We start from the raw sequence: 21,665 nt of genomic DNA on the forward strand, positions 1-21,665 counted from the left end.
CAACTTGCTAGTCGATATTGGTCACCATGATTCTGGACCATGCGCCTCGAAAAACCGGTCGCGCCATCTCGCGACAGCCGGCGGCGCGGCGGCGCGTAACTCAAAGGCGACGAAAAATAAAAATTGATATTTCGTCGCGCATAACAGTTAGAAATTAGCTCTCTCGCCTAGATGTTAAATGCATCTTAAAGTTTCATTTAGTCGAGTTTCATCGATGTAGCTTACATATTGCGTTTGCCATGAGCAATGATCTATGACAGCATGGAGCCTATGGCGAGGTCCTGAAAAATACCCCACTTGACTTCAATTTATCGCTCACTACAGCCCTATTTTAAAATATATCGACAAGCTCTAGCAGGTTCACGTAGGGTAATGTCCTACCTTTAAGGAAGTATAAGGTATTTTACATTTCAATGGCGTAAAAGTCTTCCTGCGCTATTTCACTGTTGATCATGCATCATCAGCTTTTTCATGAAACGTGTGGCGCCCTCTCTCGGTGCGTTAGAAAGGCACACGTCCCTGCTCGCGGCCGGGCTCGAGTAGCGGAGGCGGCTCGATTCCGGCCGTGCCCTGCTACAGTGTCCCTGCTTTGGTAGGTTGCTTTGGCAGGTTGAGCCTGCCGTACGAATGCGCAGTTTTATCAAAAGTGCCCCCATCGGAGGGAGGCTATGGCCATGGGCTGCTACATAAAATGCTACAAGAAAGCGTGTGCCTTCTATGAGGTATATAGAGGAAATTATAAGAAGACTCTTTTGCTTGACAGGTACATTTTTCATTAAGCGCGTACAGTGACCACACCGGCATAGGTGATAGTGGAATCGCGTACGCAATAACAGTGCAAAGCAATGAAGCTTCTAGGTACTTTCGTTCAAGCAGTGAAATTTGTAATTCCCGGACGCTCATACTTAGAGCTCACTCACCGATACTTGTATATGGTTCTTGCACTGTGCATTCAAAATTGTAAAATCGTGTCTTAATGTCTACATTTCAACACTCATGTTATTAGCCTCAATAGCAGAAAGCTCTTCCAATCTTTTGTCGATGTGGTGCAAGTGCAGCAAGGATGCGTTGAAGTGAATGTTGCATGTGTTGCACATAAGAGGCGGCAAACCTGGTGCTGCGTTTTATGCCAGTAGGTTATTTGTCCAATGTAACAATTAGTAGTCTGGTAGTTCACATTTTTGTCTAGGTTGGTAAAGTGCTTCTCACGATGCGATCGTTCGCCGTCGAGAAGGGGTTTACCATTGCTGTAATCGATGCTAGTTTCGGCAATTCTGTCAAAGATGTACGTGAAGGATGAACCGCTAACGAAGACTTCATAGAGTGGCATGCTGGAAACTATTCTGAAGAGTGTGCCATCAGTTCGGCAAGCCAGTAACCAAGCCGTTACCCAGAGCAGCAATCAAGAGTCAAACTCTAGTTAAATGTTCTTGATTATAATTTAAATCTGCTAAGAAATGAACAGAAGTTATTGTCGGATGACACGATGTTTAAAAGATTACTGGTTTTCACCAGTACGGTGACTCGGCGCTCCACCCAACCCGTTTGTGCAATGCGCCGCTAGCGCGATTCATTAGCGACAGGACGCTACATGCTCGCGGCCCTGAATATGCAGTGAATTTACCGTGTTGCGAATATGTGCAACAATACCCATAAGCACTTTCGCACGAGCGGCGCGAACATATTTTTTTTTTGCATAAGTTCCAACCTACCCTCGTTTTTTTTTCTGCCGCTCTCCTATCTACTTTTCGCTATCCTCTCTCTTTGCTTTTAATTCCACCGGTTGCAGTTCCAGTGCTTGAGGGATTAGATAGCAATCGCTGGGCCGGCAACATTTTTAGCTACTACTTCTTGGATGTGTGACTCCCGGGGAGTTAGCGCGGCTTTTTAAGCGCACAAACCGCGGGAGTCAGAAGAGGGAGCCGTTTCCACGGAACGATCCAGCGACTTTTAAATGTGCCATGCATCTCCATGTTCCTGGTGCTGGCTCCCTTCCCCTGTCGAGCGGACGGAGAGAATTTCAAGCCGTGGAGAGAAGGGGTTGGGGGGCGATGAAAGAACAACTTAAACCGCGAAGAAAAGTTCGGGGAACCTTTCGGGGAACCTGAAATAGCTTCAAGCCATGAAGAGCCACCGAGAGCCCGGCGATCCTTCCATTGTTATAAACCGGACTCCCCTTCCAACGCGTACACGAGCGCCCACGCGCTGATGCCGATATCTAGCACGGACGCCTCACCTAGGCTTGCTGGCGTCTCCTGCAGTGCGCATGCGCAGACCGGTTTCGGCTTACGCTAAGAGCGCGGACGCTGAGAGCGTACGCCCAGGAAGGGCCATTCGAGTTGGCGCCTCTAGGCCTTTTTTGGGGTGGGATGACTGTCTTTGAAGTGGCACAGGAGGCCTCCGATAATGATGTCCGGCTTGTGTGTAGTTTGCATCCCTTCCTTTCTGAGAACACTGGCCAAGGTTTCGCAGACACCCTTTACGTACTAACTGCATACGCGTTTTTGCCACCAGCGTGTCCTTAGCATAAGCATATCGAGTTGTTTTCGTTGCATCCTTTTCAGTTTTAGATGATACATCGAGTGAAGAATCTTGGGTATCCATTGCCTAGAAATGTTTTCTTTTGCTGATGATGAGTTTTAATGGCGCACTGGCAACCTCGCACCAAGCGTAATGGGTTGAAGTGTTTTCTTCAACACAATGTTAGGTTGCACTCCAAAGGTGCACATATCCTCCCGCACACCGCGATCTAACAAGACGCGAGGCCGTCCAATGGCGCAAACTACAAACTGGCAGCTTCCCACACCCCCTCTTATACAGCAGGATCTTTCCGGAACAGATAGCCCCCATGTGTAAACACTGCTCAACTCCGGCCACACTCATACACATGGTGTGGACTTGTACACATTACAACACAGACAACGCAAACACCCCAGAGACGTGGGAGTCTCTCCTGTGTACTTCCAAGCCAGCAGACCAACGCTGGCTTATCCAGCGCGCGGTGGAGGCCGCGGCATCCCAAAGGATCCCCGCCGACCTCCTCTAAGTCAGCGCAACCGGTCCTTTGACTGGTCCCCTGTTTTTGGGCGCAATAAAAGAGTTTACCTACCGGTGATCACTCTGCGCGGCGCGTGCACTCGCAGTGGTTTGGAGCCTAAGATACGCGTCAAAAATGAGCATATTTTGTTATTCTACAATTTGCGAACAGTCCAAATAGCAAACATGTTGTTTCTGCCAACATGTAATGTGTTCAAAAAGCAGTGATTAAGTTCATTCTGCAGGTTGGTAACGAGTTTCAGCCTAATGACCCGTCTGTTAATCAGCAACATACTCGTTGCTGATTAACACCATGTCGTCAACACCACCACGACACCATGTCGTCAACGCATTCCTGTTCGGAGTTTTGTTCATGCTGCCAACATAGCCTATTACAGCTGCATGAAAGTAGTGGACTGCTTGAACATTTAGCTATAGTATGGTGTATATGGTAATATTTTAAGGTGGGCGTTAGCAGCAAACACATTTTTCATCGAGCTTCAGTCCATTCTGGTCTAGATTAAACACGGCTTTCTGGCCACGACGTGACTGCTAAAGAGCGACATGAATGGCAAGAACTTCACAATGTACATATATTTCTCGGATATAATGCGTAAAGTGGTTGTATAATTGTGAACGCTTCTTGGCAACCGTCGTCTGCTCACTCGATCACAGCGTTTTCCTCCGCCAGTCAAAAACACATTTTCAGCGCTAACTTCGACTGTACTATAAAGCTCGAATGACCCCCTGGCTGCCGCTTCAAACAACAGCTACGTTGCCTCTTCTTTTACCGCATATATGCGACCAACGTACGCTGCAGATGGACTATATATAGTCGGAAATTAGTCTGCAGTAAAGCTACGCGCACATTCAGGGCCACCGAACAGAATTCCTCCGCGAGAAAATGTAGACCACTTGTAAAACTTTTCTGTTTACCTAAACAAGCAGTCAATCAACGTCGAAATTGTAGGCTCAAGGATTTTGATGTTTCTGGCTGTTCGATGCAGTCCAACATTAAAAAGTTGATTTTGATCACTGCTGTAATATTACGCTGCGGAATGGCCATTGTTACCAACTGCTGATTTTTTTTTTCAATGGTATCCTTATAAGGCCAGCACACAATAAATACACATACCGCATTTACGCGGGTAAGGGCCGCACTCGTGTAGGCACGAAACATAGCGTTAGACTGTCTGGGTCATTAAAGTAGTTTATTTACGCTTTCGGATAAGTGCCGAAAGAAAAAGAAAGTGAACGCGCAAAATAATTACGCTTCAAAGTGTTCATCGCACTTCACCATGCTAAGTTCGCAAGTTTCAACGACGCGGTTTTTGCGAGCGCGGCACTTGCGAACTAGCGATTCCATGCGAATATCGATAAAGATTTATTTCTAGCCTGTAAAGCAGCCAAACTCAAGCATAGGATCGTATTAATGACCAAGAATCATTTACTGCTGCTTATCTAGACTCTACGTTGTGACACCTTTGGTGTGATTTTTAAAGAAGCCGCTTTGCTTCCATAAAGACTCACGCTATGGCATCGGCGCCATCACCGCCTCGTCCGCAGTACCGTACTACCGCCGCGCCACCTCTAAGAGCTAGAACGACCGAATTCTCTTGAGTACCTATCTCGACCCGCTCCTCACATCCTTTCAACGTCTACTCTCTCATACAGATAAAGGGACCTCTCCAAACTCATTTTTCGTACAAGAATGCGAGATTGCCGTCTGTAAACGAGGGTTTTTGGCTGGCAAACTGTAGAGGACGCTCGATATTCTGCAAGTGTGCTCCAAGGGCTGTTTTTGGGTGCACGCGCCCAAAGTCGGCGCTCTTAACATACGACAGAACCGGTATACGTATGCCCACTGCTGGAGACGCCGTCCAAATACATCGGCGCCAGCTCACGGGCGCTCGAGCACGTGTTGGAAGCAGGGTCCGGTTAACGGCAGTCGGAGTACAGCGGCGCTCTCGGGGGATTTTTCTTCATGGCTTGCAGCTCTTCCAGATTCCCAGAACTTCTCTTCGCGGTTTAAGTTGTCCGTTCAGCGCCCCTCAACCTCTTTTCTTCACGCCTCGAAATTCTTTCCGTCCGCACAAAGAAGCACCAGAGTATAACACAGTTTTTTCTACCTCTTTCATTTCATTTCCCCATTCTGCCTGCTATCCTGCTATCCGCTGCCCCAGCTCAGGTGCTTCAGTATCGATGGCATATGCCGGGGCTAGCGAAAATATTTTCCTTCCTTTTCGTCATTATTTCAATAAAACCACCACTACTACTACATGCCTCTGACGCCGTTCTGTTCTCCTCAGTACTCAATCCACATGGTCTTGGCCCGCCTTCGCGGCGTGTATTGGCGCCTGAGAAATGGCTGTTGGACAGACTAAGAGAGGAGGAAAAAAGCCAGTGACTTTTGTTCTTTCAGAGCGAGAACCTTATAGGGTGTGCGAGTATCGCATTTTTGCCTGCGAACTGAATAGTTTCGAATTATTATGAATATAGGTAAAAAAAAATACATGTTGCTGGTAACGACTGAAATGCGCTAACAGACGGGACAGAAAAGAAGAACACATACACATGCGATGGTGTCTGTATTCTCTTCCGTACCGTTGATGCTGTCCAGTCGTTTGCGTCAACATTCACCAACCAGCCCGACCTAGCCCTCTTCAGTGAACAAAATATCGACAGTCAAAAAAAGTTTTTCGCACAACAGAACAAGGAAATATGTATCAGACCATAACTTTATTTTGGTCGTTATTGTGGGGGGATTCACTCGTTTGGTTTTACGAGGTTTAACGTCCCAAAGTCCGGGAAATCAGCTTCGAAGGCGCAGCAAAGGTGTCTGCATTGGTGGAAGGGGTGGGTGGACAATTTTCAATTCTCAGAAAATAAGAATGGTTTAGCAGGGGCGAACACATGTGCATGTGCATGGAAGAAACACACGCCAGAAGTGGAAACGTTTTGCATTCCATACGTGAAAGGCGTGAGCGAGACGCTGGCACGCATTCTCGGTAAAGAAGGGTGCTAACAACGCACAGTCTATTGAGTGGCTTTACGACTACCACCATCGGACGCCTTCTCCCCCCCCCCCCCCCAAACGGCCGTCACCCAAAAGAAAGGGCCCAAGAGGTTGTATACCAAATGTCCTGCTCGGTCTTCCCGGAATCGTACATAGGGGAAACGAAGAACTTCGCCGAAATAATGAGGCAACACAAAGCGGACGTCCGACAAATGAACCGTGACCGCAGCGCTGCGGCCGAACACTGCGAGGCATGCGACCACCGAATGGACTTTGACGGCACTAATGTACTGGAAACCGAAGCTAACCCGCACAGGAGGCTTCTACTTGAGTCGTGGCACATCCAACAGACAGGGAAGAATGTTAATCGCTCCCTGGGGACACTTCCCGCTTCTTACATCCATGGTTTGCAGCCACTGACCCGGATGTCTTCAACACGAGGGCTTAAAAAGCCGAGGTTCGAACCATCCGAGGGTTTGTCGACAGCCCGGCGCCGAGATGCGGCGATTTCCCTGTTAATCCCCGTCAGCAGGAAGCGTGCGTGGCGAGGCAAGCGGGCGTAGACCGGCGCAGGCAAAGACCGAGCCAGAGGAAAGGAGCCAAGACCATTTCCCGAAACCGCCCGCCCCCCTTCGCCCGTCTAAGGAAACCACCGCAGTGATAGCGTAGCATAGCGCATGGTCAGCGCGGACGCGGCAAGCAGACGCCGCGTCTAAGCCGCGACGGCGTCGAAGTCAGAGGATCGGGCATACCAACGGGTCCCGAGAAGCGGGCCTGCTTAACGAAACGCTGAAGCGTGTTCAGAGGCAGCAACGACAGGCTGGCGCCACCAATGTGGACCTACCAGATAATTTTCGCACGTCGTCCGACGACGGTTGATGAGGCGGCGGCTGACGCGAGCGAATAGGTGCGCAGAAAGCCCGCTCTTTTCCGATATGACTGCTTGCGCACGTCGCCGTCGACGAGGCCGCCATGGCCGACGAGCACGTGGCGACTTGGGGGGCGGGCATGGAAACGTGACTGTCTTGAAGATAAACGATTCACTTAGCATAGCATGTCTTTTTTTTATGGGGACATGGATTACTGTCGTATGAAAATGGGCGCGCGCGTTTCCTCAAGGCCGGTGGAAGAAAACCACGCGCGCAAAAAGCCTGTGTTGTCTCGAGCGTGTAGTTCTCGATATCTGGACATGTTCATGCGGAGTAATGTGATGAAAAAAAAAAATTCCGAGGGATCTGGTTGCATGTTACATTCTCGAATTTCCTGTTTACATTATCCCTACGTCATAAGACAGGCCGGTGATCAGCCATGGAACTTAAAAGCTTCACATCCTGAGCCGGCCCTCGCCCTCCTAACCAAGCCAAACTTGCGACAAGCCAAGTGGGAGCTCCGCGTTTTTGCGCCACTGCATGCAATGGACTCTACCATGGCGTGCGCGCGCACACCCACACACTCAGCCCAACACACACACACACACATGCAGAAAAAGGCAGTGAACTAGGGCGCCAGAAAGTCACGTGCATGCAGGTACAATTCCTATACAAGCGCATCCCGAAAATGGTTACACGTTTAAATGGTATTATTCAATAATTTGTACGCTGAGCAACCTGTCACCATACTTGTGTATAAATGCAGGAAACACATGTTGTGTGCAAGCAGCCTAGGTAAAATGATCAGCGCCGTTCGTAAGTAGAAGGCAGCATATTTTCATTTTCGCGAAAGCATAGCAGCTCATAAGGAGGAAAATCAGGCGTTGTCCTCCCCAGAGGTTTGGAAAAACCACGTGACCTAATCAGAAAAAGAAAAATTAAGTTTCGTAAATAAAATACTTTCCGAAGTGGGTTCCGCACCCGCGAAGGGAACCCGCCGCATTGGCTCAGTGGATAGGGCGCGATGTCAGTGCACGCTAAACATCCCCAGGTGGTCTAAATTATTCCAGAACCCTCCACTACGGCACCTTTTTCGTCTTTTTTTTCACTCCCTCCATTTTCCCTTTACGGCGCGGTTCAGGTGTCAGCCGATATGAAAGACAGATACTGCGCCATTTCCTTTCTCAAAAAACCAATTTTCAATTTTTACTTTCAAGGTTAGTTTCTAAAATGGGTTTTGAGGAAAGGAAATGGCGCAGTAACTGTCTCACATATATCGGTGGACGCTCGAACCACGCCGTGAGAGTACTGACCTCTGGCCCACTTGAAGGCCAAAACCGTAAGCACCGCGAAATCGTTACGAGGTAGCATAGCGAAGCTTTCGCATCAAAAGTGAAGGAAAATAATGTTGCCGGCCGTGGCAATTGCTATCTAATATCTTAACCACCCGAGCTGCAGCCGGCGGAGGAGAAAGGGAAATGATATCGAGAAGAAATATAAAGGGGAGCGATAGCAAGGAAGCACAGGATCGAGTATTCGGGTGGGGCTCAATCCCCGGTCCGCTTTCGAAGGGGGATGCCATTCACATACCTGGCTTAATATCTCATATGGGCCCTTGAGGCTTGGGTGTTACGCATATTTTTGAAAGTATGGCGGAGTGCTTGGCATAACGCACTCTGGCACAGGTCAGCCCGGTATTGCACTGCCTCCGGGATTGGCCCGTGGCCTACGGGCTATTGCGCGCGCTTTTCTTCTGTCTCTTTACTCCCATCTTTCACCTCCTACTATCAGCACGCAGGCAGCTGGGCGTGGCTCCGCATTGAGCCAGTAAGCAAGCCCGTGCTTTTCCTTTCGTCCTTCTGTCGACAACTCAACTCAACTCAAAAAAAGGAAGCACAGGGGCTCGAGCTGGGTTTGGGTATCGTCGCCTTCATCAACTTCCATTCGGGCGGCGTGAACTGATCAGCTTGGCTGGCCATTGCATTAGAGCAGCACGCCATCGCCGCAGCCGAACACCACGCTGCAAGCTTTCTCCTTCACAGCTCGTCAGTAGACTTAATTGTTGTCCGTAATTTTTTTCCCCGTTGCGAAAAAACTTGACAATTATGGTGAGTCAGGTTATAACTGCAACCTCTTTCGAAAAAATAAAAACACTGGCGTGTAAACAAATGCGCAACACAAGGTTCTTACTGATGCTTATACGGCCGCTAGTTCTGTTCTGTCTCAAGTCATCAGATTTTCTGTACAGCAAAACACCATTTACCATGAACACACAGACCGTCCCACGGGGAGAAGTTGGGTGCAGCGCTAAAAAAATTCTATTCCACGCATTATGCTCTGGAGTCACTGAGAGATAGCTGGGCCATGGCACAATTCTGGAACGTTTAGCCATATCTTGTGTGATGTGCATATATACCGCCAGTAGTTTTTGACAAATGGCCCCTCAAAGTCGGACAAAGACGGGGCGTGTAAACCACTTCAACCCCAACCCGACTTCTTTCTTTTCTTGCACCGCAGTAAAGGAACAGACTAGGGGAGCCGCACAGTCAGCTCGTTTCGAACACGCTGGGTGGGAAAAAAAAAACAGAAACGCGAAGGGTGCCCCCCTCCCGAGGAGCTTGGCTTGAGGGGAGGACACACAAAGCGGACAATGGGCGAAGCTTACTAGCGTCTCTCTCTCAAACCGGGAGGAAGAATGTAAGAGAAGGAGGAGGAGCTCAACTTCATGCGGCCCGTGGTGGCGGCGTTGTGAACTAGGAGCGGATGAACCAGAATCCTGGCCATGGCAAATGTCGCGAAAAGCTAAAGAATGACGATAACGCTATCACATGCAGTGAGTGTGAATTTCGTTTTCATGGCGCGATATGTTCAGGCATGAGTGAAACGACATTTGCTTCAAAACGAGGGTCGACTAAGAAGGCTTGGAAGTGTGAAGCGTGTAAACGAGGAAAGGGTGATGCCTCAAACGGTGACTCTAGTACGGATCCCGACCTGAAAGTTCTTATTGTGGAAATGAACAGGAAATTGACTTCCCTTCTCCCTCTTACCGAAAAGCTAGAGGCAGTAGAGAGCTCAATCCAGATGCTGCATGAAGAGTTTGCCACTATAAAAGAGCGTCTGATACGCAGGATAAGGAAATCAAAGGAATTAAAGGCAGAATTGGCAAGCTGGAGAGAGAAGCTGGCTCAAAAGGTATAACTCAGTTACAACTCAGTGTCCATGACTTAGAATGGCGCAGCAGGCGCTTGAACATTGAGATTCATGGCATTCCTGAGGCGGCAGGAGAGGACCTCTTGTCAAAAGTCAACGAAGTGGCAGACAAAATTGGCATGAACCATCTCACTGAGGCGGACACCCTCGCACTTCATAGGATGTCGGCGAAACCAGGAAAGACAAAAGGTGTGATCGCCCGTTTTGTGAGGCAGGAACTTCGGGACGCTTGGCTGCAGAAAAGGGTGGTTCTTAAGGAAAAAGGCGACTCAGTGTACATCACAGAAAACATGACCAACTATTCGAGAGTGTTGTTGCAAGCCACAAAAGAGTGGGCTAAACAGGCTGGCTTTGCATATGTGTGGCACGTCAACGGGAAAATTTTGGTGCGTAGAAGGAGTGGCGATGGCGCTAAGGTTATCAAGAGCGTAAGTGACCTCTCCACACTTGTTAGCTAAATGCCTTTTCGTGTAGTCGCAAACCCGTGACCCTTATCTTGAAATGGCGCACCTAGGGCACGTTACCTTAGAAGAACTCTTAAGAGAGCTTGGTGGTCAGACACAAGGTTATCTTCGTTGTTTTCACTTAAATGCACAGTCTGTATTCAACAAGGTTGCTGAACTAGAATCCTTGTTAAAAAAGCTTGAGAATTGTTTTGATGTTCTGATGATAACAGAGACATGGCAAACAAGCAGTTGTGACACTTTTGACCTTCCTAATATGACAACTTTTTCTGTTAGTAGAACTACTCGTCGCGGTGGTGGTGTGTCTGTGCTAGTAAGCTCTCTGTTACAGCCTGCCTTGCTTTCAGAATTCTCTTGTGTCACAGATAATTTTGAGATTATTTGTCTGCAAATCAAAGACGCTGTAATTGCAACTTGTTATCGCCCTCCGGATGGTTCTCTCCTTGAATTTTTTCTGTTTTTAGATAATTTATTGTCATTTGTTAACCAAAACAGATACAATGTGATACTTGCCGGTGATTTTAATGTTGATATGAGTAGCAATAGTATGAAGAAAACAGATTTTGAAAATGTATTGCTATCTAATGGCTGTAAAACCATATTGTTTCTCCCACACGACTAACGTCGTCCACGCAAACAATTCTAGATTTAGTAATAACAAATTATGATGCTAACCTTGTCAGTTCCGGTGTTCTTACTTACCCTATTAGTGATCACTTGCCTGTGTTTTGTAGCATAAAATTTAGTACTCGGGGAAACTTCCACCATAAAGTGTTTATTCTTTTTCAGCCTGTTACACCTACCCTCTTAGAAGCTTTTTATCATGAGTTGGAAACAGTTTGTTGGGACAACGTCCTTCAGGCAACAAATGCGAACGTAGCTTATGATGCCTTTTTGAGTTTGTTTCTTTCAGTATACCAACGTCACTTCGTATTCCAACGCCACACGGGTAATGAGAAATGTCGAAAACCTTGGGTGACAAAGTACCTATTGAAGAAGATTGAAAAGAAAGAACGTCTGTTTAAAACATTTATGTGAACTCGTACAGCATCTGATCTCGCTACGTTCAAAAAATTTCGTAATGACTTGACTAAGCAGCTAAGAAAAGCAAGAGAACTCTACTATCAGAATATGTTCGGTTCCAACGTAAAGCGCACTGACTTAATGTGGAATAACTTAAATGCCCTGATGGGTCGGAGCGAGAAAAAACAGATAGTTGAAGAAGTTTTTCACGAAGGACAATTAGTAAAAGGAGAAGAAATGGTAAATATTTTTAATGACTACTTTGTTAACAGAGATTTTACTAAAAACCAGACAATATCATACAAAACTTTAGGGCAGAAAAACTCTAGCACAATAATTTTTGAACCAACAGATGCAAATGAAGTGTGTTCTCTTTTTTTGAGTTTAAATAATTCTCATAGTGTTGATGCAGATGGTATACAAATAAGACCTGTCAAGTATGTGATACGTATAATCAGCCCCATTCTAGCGCATATTTTTAATCTCTGCATTTCTACAGCAGTTTTTCCAACAAAAATGCAAGTCGCCCGTGTGATAGCCTTATATAAGAAAGGTGATAAAAATGATGTCTCTAGCTACAGACCGGTGTCAATTCTTCCTGCCTTTTCGAAAGGTCTCGAGAAAATCATCCTAGATCGAATATCGCGCTTCTGCAACAAGCATAATATAATAACTACTTCGCAATATGGCTTTAGAAGGAACAGGTCTACAGAGCTGGCGCTGTTGGACCATAAGGAATATATTCTAAAACATTTTGAAGAGAAATGTATTGTTATCGGTATTTTTGTTGATTTTAGCCAAGCTTTCGATTATATTAGTCATACTATCCTTTTTGAAAAACTGCATCATTATGGTATCCGGGGACATGTTTTGGCCCCGCTCCAAAGTTATCTATCAAATAGATTTCAATATGTCGACATAAATGGTTTCATTTCTCACAGAAAAAAAATAATTTCAGGAGTCCCACAGGGTAGCATTTTAGGCCCTGTCCTATTTAATTTGTACATTAACGATATTGTACACATCTGCTCAGATACCAAGTTCGTTATATATGCCGACGACACGAGTGCTTTGGTGCCATCACGTTCTGAAGCTGAAGGAATTACTAAAGCAAATATTTTTCTGCGCAAATTGGACTCGTGGATTTCCAGCAATCAATTAAAACTTAACGCAAACAAAACAAAGGTGGTAATTTTTCGACCAAAAAGTAAACAAATTTCGTTACAAGGAACCGTAATGTTTAGATCCGCAGCCATTGATGTGGTAGATACTGTCAAGGTGTTAGGGGTATATTTTACTTCAACTTTACAATGGAATGATCATGTAAACAGTCTAATCAGCAAACTGAGCTGCATAACTGGAATTTTAAATCGCAACCGCTATACTCTTCCAAAAAAAGTTAAACTAATGGTCTATAACGCTCTCTTTGTTTCCCACCTAAACTACTCTCATTTAGTCTGGGGAACATCAACAAAAACTAATCTGTTGAAGCTTGAAAGGCTACAGAAAAAAATAGTACGAATAATTGAAAACGTTGAATACACAGCGCCTTCTTCAGATATCTTTGCTTCGCTTAATTTATTGAAAGTAAGAAATATTTACGAATACAAATTATGCAGGCAGTACCGTTTAAGTGTCCAACGAGAGAGTACAGTTTTTACTGAAATGGCAGAACTAAAACCCAATTATCCCATCTACAGCACCAGAACTCCAGAACGATGGAAAGTTTCAAAATGTCGTACTGCCTATGGACAACAAACACTCCGGTATAACCTTCCGCGATTACTGAATGCTGCAGAAAAAGAAGGCGCTGATGTATCCAATATGTCTCTTCCCAATATGTACAAATATTTTGCTACTCATACTCTTTTTTGTGAATGAACGCACAGGTCTATCTTTATGGTCAATTACATTGCATTGTTTACTTTTCAAAAACAAAAAATGTTTTTCCAGGAGTCCAAACCCAGTGTTCTATTGAAACTCTTATTTAGGCTTATTTTATTTTGTGATGTGATATAGTGCTGTTTATTTTTTTTTATTTTTTTGCCTCTTTGCAACAAAAAAAATGTGACTGTCTATTGTCCCGCTCTGCTGCTGTATGCACTGTAAGGGGGCGGAGGATTTTTCAAGCCGCAAATGTACGGCTTTTCCCTCCGCCTCCTTCCACTTCTTTGTGGAGAATAAAACTTGTATGTAACTAACTATGTATGTAACCCTATCACTAATGGAAGCCTGCTACATCTACCGCAGTTTAACCGCCCTCAACTGGGCAAAGCACCACGTCTGCAATGGAGAGGTCACCGATATTGCTTTTTTAGGTGGTCCTTCTGTTAAGCGCATCACTGGAGGCACCGTCCCCAGAATCATGCCTGAACAATGCCTCGACTGACAGACGTGAGAAATGGACGCGGAAGCCTCTCCAGGACACCTGCCGCCAGCTCTGCTCGCAACCAGGATGGTCTACACGTGTAAAATCTATCACTAATGAAAGCCTGCTATATCTATTGCAGTTTAACCGCCCGCAACTTGACCGAGCACCATGTCTGCGATAGAAAGCTCACCGAAATTGTTCTTTTAGGTTGTCCTTCTGTTAAGCGCGTCACTACAGGGACCGTCCAACGCAATCCTGACTGAACCCTACCTAGACTGAGAGACGTGAAAAATGGACGCGGAAGCCACTCCTGGACACCTGCCGCCAGCTCTGCTGGCAACCAGGATGGTCTACACGTGTCCACCGTATCACTAATGAAAGCCTGTTATATCCACTGCAGTTTCACCGCCCTCAACTGGACCCAGCACCATGTCTGGAATGGAGAGCTCACCGATATTGTTCTTTTCGGTGGTCCTTCTGTTATGCGCGTCACTGGAAGCACCGTCGCCAAAATCGTGGCTGAACCATACCTAGACTGACAGACGTGAAAAATGGACGCGGAAGCCTCTCCAGGACTCCTGCCGCCAGCTCTGCTCGCAACCAGGATGGTCTACATGTGTCAACCCTATCACTAATGAAAGCCTGCTATATCTACTGCAGTTTCACCGCCCTCAACTGGACCCAGCACCATATCTGCAATGGAGAGCTCACCGTTATTGTTCTTTTAGATGGTCCTTCTGATAAGCGCGTATCTGGAGGCACTGTTCCCAGAATCCTGGCTTAACCCTACCTGGACTGACAGGCGTGAAAAATGGACGCGGAAGCCACTCCTGCACACCTGCCACAAGCTCTGCTGGCAACCAGGATCGTCTACACTTGTCGACCCTATCACTGATGGATGCCTGCTTTATCTACCGCAGTTTCACCGCCCTCAACTGGGCCCAGCACAACGTCTGAAATGGAGAGCTCACCGATGTTGTTATTTCATGTGGTACTTCTGTTAAGCGCGTCACTGGAAGCACCGTCCCCTTAATCCTTGCTGATCCCTACCTGGACTGACAGACGTGAAAATGGACACGGAAGCCACTCCTGCACACCTGCCGCAAGCTCTGCTGGAAACCAGGATGGTCTACATGTGGTGACCCTATCACTAATGGAGGCCTGCAATATCTACCGAAGTTTCACCGCCCTCAACTGGGACTAACACCACGTCTGCAATGGATAGCTTACCGATGTAGTTCTTTTAGGTGGTCCTTCTGTTAAGCGCGTCACTGGAGGCACCGTCCCCTAAATTGTGGCTGAACCCTACCTTAACTGACAGACGTGAAAAATGGACGCAGAAGACTCTCAAGGACATCTGCCGCCAGCTCTGCTGGCAACCAGGATGGTCTACACGTGTCCACCCTATCACTAATGAAAGCCTGCTATATCTACTGCAGTTTCACTGCCCTCAACTGTGCCCAGCACCATGCCTGCAATGGAGAGCTCAACGATATTGTTTTTTAGGTGGTCCTTCTGTTAAGCGCGTCACTGGAGGCACCGTCCCCAGAATCGTGGCTGAACCATACCTGGACTGACAGACGTTAAAAATGGACGCGGAAGCCACTCCTGGACAACTGCCGCCAGCTCAGCTCGCAACCAGGATGGTCTTCACGTGTCTACCCTATCACTAATGAAAGCCTGCTATATCTATTGCAGTTTCACCGCCCTCAACTGGACCCAGCCCCATGTCTGCAATAGAGAGCTCGCCGTTATTGTACTTTTAGGTGGTCCTTCTGTTTAGCGCGTCACTGGAGGCAGTCCCCAGAATCCTGCTTGAACCATACTTGGACGGACGGACGTGAAAAATGGACGCGGAAGCCACTCCTGGACACCTGCCGCCAGCTCTGCTCGCAACCAGGATGGTCTACACGAGTCCACCCTATCACTACTTAAAGCCTGCTATATCTACCGCACTTTCACCGCCCTAAACTGGGCCCAGCACCATGTCTGCATTGGAGAGCTGACTGATATTGTTCTTTCAGGTAGTCCTTCCGTTAAGCGCGTCTCTTGAGGCACCGTCCCCTGAATCGTGTCTGAAGCATACCTGGACTTACACGTAAAAAATGGACGTGGAAGCCACTCCTGGACACCTGCCGCCAGCTCTGCACGCCAACAGGATGGTCTACACGTGTCAACCCCATCACTGACGGAAGCCTGCTATATCTATTGCAGTTTCACCGCCCTCAACTGGGCCCAGCACCACGTCTGCTATGCAGAGCTCACCGATGTTTTTCTTTCAGGCGGTACTTCTGTTAAGCGCATCACTGGAAGCACCGTACCCTTAATCCTTGCTGATCCCTACCTGGACTGACAGACGTGAAAAATGGAGAGGGAAGCCACTGCTGGACACCTACCGCCAGCTCTGCTCGCCACCAGGATGGTCTGCACGTGTCGACCTCATCACTTATAGAAGCCTGTTATATCTTCTGGAGTTTCACCGCCCTCAACTTGTCCTAACACCACGTCTGCAATAGAGAGCTCACCGATGTTGCTTTTTTAGGTGGTCCTTCTGTTAAGCGCGTCACTGGAGGCACCATCCTCTCAATCCTGGCTGAACCCTACCTGGACTTGCAGACGCGAAAAATGGACGCGGAAGCCGCTCCTGCACACCTGCCACAAGCTCTGCTGGCAACCAGAATGGTCTACATGTGGCGACCTTATCACTAATGGAAGCCCGATATATCTACCGCAGTCGCGCCGCCCTCAGCTGTGCCCAGCACCACATCTACAATGGGGAGCTCACCGACGTTGTTCTTTCAGGTGGTTCTTCTGTTAAGCGCGGCACTGGAGGCACCGTCCAACACAATCCTGGCTGAACCCTACCTGGACTGACAGACGCAAAAAATGGACGCGGAAGCCTCTCCTGGACACCTTCCGCAAGCTCCGCTGGCAACCATGAGGGTCTACACGAGTCGAGCCTATCACTATCGGAAACCTGCTATATCTACCGCAGTTTCACTGCCCTCAACTGGGCCTAACACCACGTCTGCAATGGACTGCTTACCGATGTTGTTCTTGTAGGTGGTCCTTCACTTAAGCGCGTCACCGGAGGCACCATCCTTTTAATCCTCGCTGAACCCTACCAGGACCGAGAGACGCGAAGGATGGACGCGGAAGCCCCAACTACACATCTCCCACAAGCTCTGCTGGCAACCAGGACGGTCTACACTTGTCGACATATCACTGATGAAAGCTTGCTATATCTACCGTAGTTTCCCCGCCTTCAACTGGGCGCAGCAACACGTCTGCAATGGAGAGCTCACCGATGTTGTTCTTTCAGGTGGTCCTTCTGTTAAGCGCGTCACTGGAGGCACCGTCGCCTTAATCGCGCTTGAACCATACCTGGACTTACAGATGTAAATATGGACACGGAAGGCACTCCTGGACACCTGTCGCCTGCTCTGATCGCCGTCAGGATTGTCTACACGTGTCGACCCCATCACTAATAGAAGCCTGCTATATCTACCGTAGTTTCACCGCCCTCAACTGGGCCTAGCACCACGTCTGCAATGGAGAGCTCACCGGTGTTGTTCTTTCAGGTGGTCATTCTGTTAATACCGTAACCGGAGGCACCGTCCCCAGAACCCTGGCTGAACTGTACCTGTGCTGCAAGACGCGAAAAATGGATGCGGAAGCCACTCCTGGACACCTGCCGCATGCTCTGCTCGCAACCAGGATGGTCTACACGTGTTGACCCTATCACTAATGGCGGCCTGCTATATCTACTTCAGTTTGAAATGTGTTGAAAATTCGATTTTTAATAAAATTTTTTCCGGTAGTACACAAATCTGGCCTTTCTTTGCGCATTTCAAAATTCATAACAGAATAACTGCTCAGTGAAATTGCTTAATTCTAGTTCAGTAGTTGGCAACACTTATGTAGATGATTGGAAAAAGAAATCAGCCGTCTGTCTTGAAAGGCATTGGAAATAATGGTACCTTTGTAAGAAAAAACACTGTTTTGAGATAATAGAGCGTAAAGAGAAAAAAGATGTGAAAAACCATTTTGTATTCGCAGAAACGCCTCCATAGTAATTGGTTTAATAGCCCCCTGCTTCGTAGTCACTGTCGCCGTCATTTTTTCGCTTTTCGGCTTGTCGTTTTGACTGTCGGGCCTCTTTTGTAAGCTGTCGTGTTGCTCGGTCCGCAAAGTACATGCGCTTATTGTCAGCTTCCCTCAGCCACTTGATGGTGTTGCTCCCTGGGTTCAATCCACACGCCTTCAAAACGTTGGCCCGTGCGATGCTACCATCATTAAATGAAAGAACAGCATCCAGTGTTGCCATCCGTAGGGTCCGAAGCCTAACAAACACATTCTTTGGCGCGCGTTCCCAAACAACATGGTTGAACTACTCATTTGCATTTTGAGTTCGCCCATGCAGGCACTTCTCTAGGAGCTCAGCCTTCGATAGCTCCCTATAAATGGGTTTGATAGCTTCCAAGACAGATGCAGGGAAACTCTCCTTGTGGAAAAATGGCTTGCCCTCTGACTGACTTCTGTTGAAGGCACACCGCGTATCACGTCCCTTTGGGCAAAGTCCATGGCATGGGTCATCGTCTGTGGGCGATAAGTGGATGAAGGTTGCCCAAACGGCCTTTCGCATTTCATCCAGGTTTCCTACATTTCTTCTGATGGCCAAACCATAGTACGTCTGGAGCTTGTCTATTACTGCATCAGTCAGTCGGCCTCGGCCGAGAGGCTCTTTCCATCAGAGAGTTTTCCTGCTTTGTTTCCTTTTTTTAGCCTTCGTAACCTTGTGCCCATCCTTTTTTGCACGTGCCCTATGCACTCAACCTTGGATATTTCAACGGAATCACCATATGGCATTTGTGCCTTCACAGCCATAAAAGCCTTGCTGTCACCATCCCCAAGGTATTTGACGTATCGAACGCCGTGAAGCTCCTCACTCCTGACGAAAATTTTCAGTGCTCCTGCGACTTCCATTCCACCGCTGGTGCCTTGGTAGTTGCTTTGGCACACCTCTTTATGAAGGGGGTCACTGTTTGTACCCTTGATGCTGCACTTTGGACAACGTTTAGACAAAACCTCCACATCCAGAACTTTCCCAGAGTCTACACTGGTCGCAGAGACTATGCCGTTATTGGAAGTATGGCCTCGCTTCTGCCAGCTTCCATCAAGAGCAACTGCGATGTCTTTATCCCCCTCATTCAGCTGCACAGCTTCGCCAGCTGCCCTTTTCATCGACTTCTGAGCAGCAGCTTCGATGTGACCTAGAAGCTCTTGATTGTATTTCGCAAACTTTGTCGGCGGCTTAGGAAGGTTTAGCATAGCACAGAGTATATTTCCTGCCGCCATTCCCTTACCAATGGACCTCAAGGCATACACTAACCTGTGGTTGGCTTCATAGAGGCCAGAAGTAGTTTTCTTAGACGTCTCAAATCGTTGTGCGGCACTACACACTTCACAGTTCAAACTGTAAACGCTTGCAACACCTACCCGTTTTGTCACAATTTCGATGAGCTCAACACTTCCACCGCACTCTCTGCACACACAAATCTGTGTAATTGCGGCACAAATGCCGTACATGTCCATTAAGGCATATTGGCTGCTGCTCTGTAGCACATCCTCTTCCTGGAAGCACAGAGAAAATCTTGAAAGCTTCGATGTCGAGGAGCTGGCGCGTTCGGCATTCGGGATCTCATTCGGTCGTGGACATCCTTTTGCTTTTTCACGATGAGCGTAGCGGTTGCCGTGAAATTCACGCCTGACGAAGGCCTTCTTTGCCCTGGGCATCTCAACTTATCAGCAGCAACCAACACCGGCACAATTTACAATACTGATCGAAAGGGATAGCACTCGGACGCAGCTGCATGAAGGTTGCAGAAACGTGGAAAAAACGTGCAAAGCGTCTCAGGATTGTCTTGGCTAAAAAAGAGGAGCTGTACAATAGTTGCCAGACAATTTTTTATATGTAGCTGATTTTAGACAAGTTTTGAAATCAGGTGGTGGACTTTTTGGTTGAAAAAATTGACGTTAATCGTGAAAGGGGGCAAAGCCGCTCACTACTTGGTTTCGGAAAAAGCGTTTTTCAGCCGTAAATATGGCTTTCTGAGGAAAGTGCTATCATGGAACATGTGTAAAAAGAATTGAACTTCTAAAAATCCAAAAGAAAAAAAAACGATTTTTTTCTAATTTTACCTTACCCTGTGCCCTTAATAGCGTAACCGGAGGCACCGTCCCTAGAATCCTGGATGAACTGTACCTGTGCTACAAGACGCGATAAATGGATGCAGAAGCCACTCCTGGGCACCTGCCGCATGCTCTGCTCGCAACCAGAATGGTCTACACGTGTCGACCCTATCACTAATGGCAGCCTGCTATATCTACTTCAGTTTCACCGCCCTAAACTGGGCCCAGCACCATGTCTGTATTGGAGAGCTCACCGATATTGTTCTTTCAGGTAGTCCGTCTGTTAAGCGCGTCACTGGAGGCACCGTCCCAGAATCGTGCCTGAATCATACCTCGACTGACAGACGTGAAAAATGGACGCGGAAGCCACTCCTGGACACCTGCCGCCAGCTCTGCTCGCAACCAGGATGGTCTCCACGAGTCCACTATATCACTACTGGAAGCCTGCTATATCTACCGCACTTTCATCGCCCTCATCTGGGCCTAGCAAAACGTCTGCAATCCAGAGCACACCGATGTTGTTCTTTCAGGTGGTACATCTGTTAAGCACGTCACTGGAAGCACCGTCCTCTTAATCCTTGCTGATCCCTACTTGGAATGACAGACGTGAAAATGGACACGGGAGCCACTCCTGCACACCTGCCGCAGGCTCTGCTGGAAACCAGGATGGTCTACATGTGGCCATCCTATCACTAATAGAAGCCTGCTATATCTACCGCAGTTTCACCACCCCGAACTGGGCCTAACACCACGTCTGCAATGGACAGCTCACCGATGTTGTTCTTGTAGGTGGTCCTTCTGTTAAGCGCGTCACTGGAGGCACCAACCTTTTAATCCTGGCTGAACCCTACCAGGACCGACAGACGCGAAATATGGACGCGGAAGCCACTCCTGGAAACCTGACGCCAGCTCTGCTGGCAGCCAGGATGGTCTACACGTGTCCACCCTATCACTAATGAAAGCCGGTTATATCTACTGCAGTTTCACCGCTCGAAACTGGACCCAGCACAATGTCTGCAATGGAGAGCTCACCGATATTGTTCATTTAGGGGGGCCTTCTGTTAAGCGCGCAACTCGAGGCACCGTCCCCAATATCGTGTCTGAATCGTACCTCGACTGACAGACTTGAAAAATGGACGCGGAAGCCACTCCTGGACACCTGCCGCATGCTCTGCTCGCAACCAGGATGGTCTACACGTGTCCACCCTATAACTAATGAAAGCCTGTTATATCTACTGCAGTTTCACCGCCCTAAACTGGGCCCAGCACCATGTCTGTATTGGAGAGCTCACCGATATTGTTCTTTCAGGCAGTCCTGTTAGCGCGTCACTGGAGGCACCGTCCCAGAATCGTACCTGAACCATACCTGGACTTACAGACGTGAAAAAAGGACGCGGAAGCCACTCTTGGACACTTGCTTCCAGCTCTGCTCGCCACCAGGATGGTCTACACGTGTCCATCCTATCACTAATGAAAGCCTGCTA

This window comes from Amblyomma americanum, chromosome 6 (assembly GCF_052857255.1).
Source record: "Amblyomma americanum isolate KBUSLIRL-KWMA chromosome 6, ASM5285725v1, whole genome shotgun sequence".
NCBI classification, from domain to species: domain Eukaryota; kingdom Metazoa; phylum Arthropoda; class Arachnida; order Ixodida; family Ixodidae; genus Amblyomma; species Amblyomma americanum.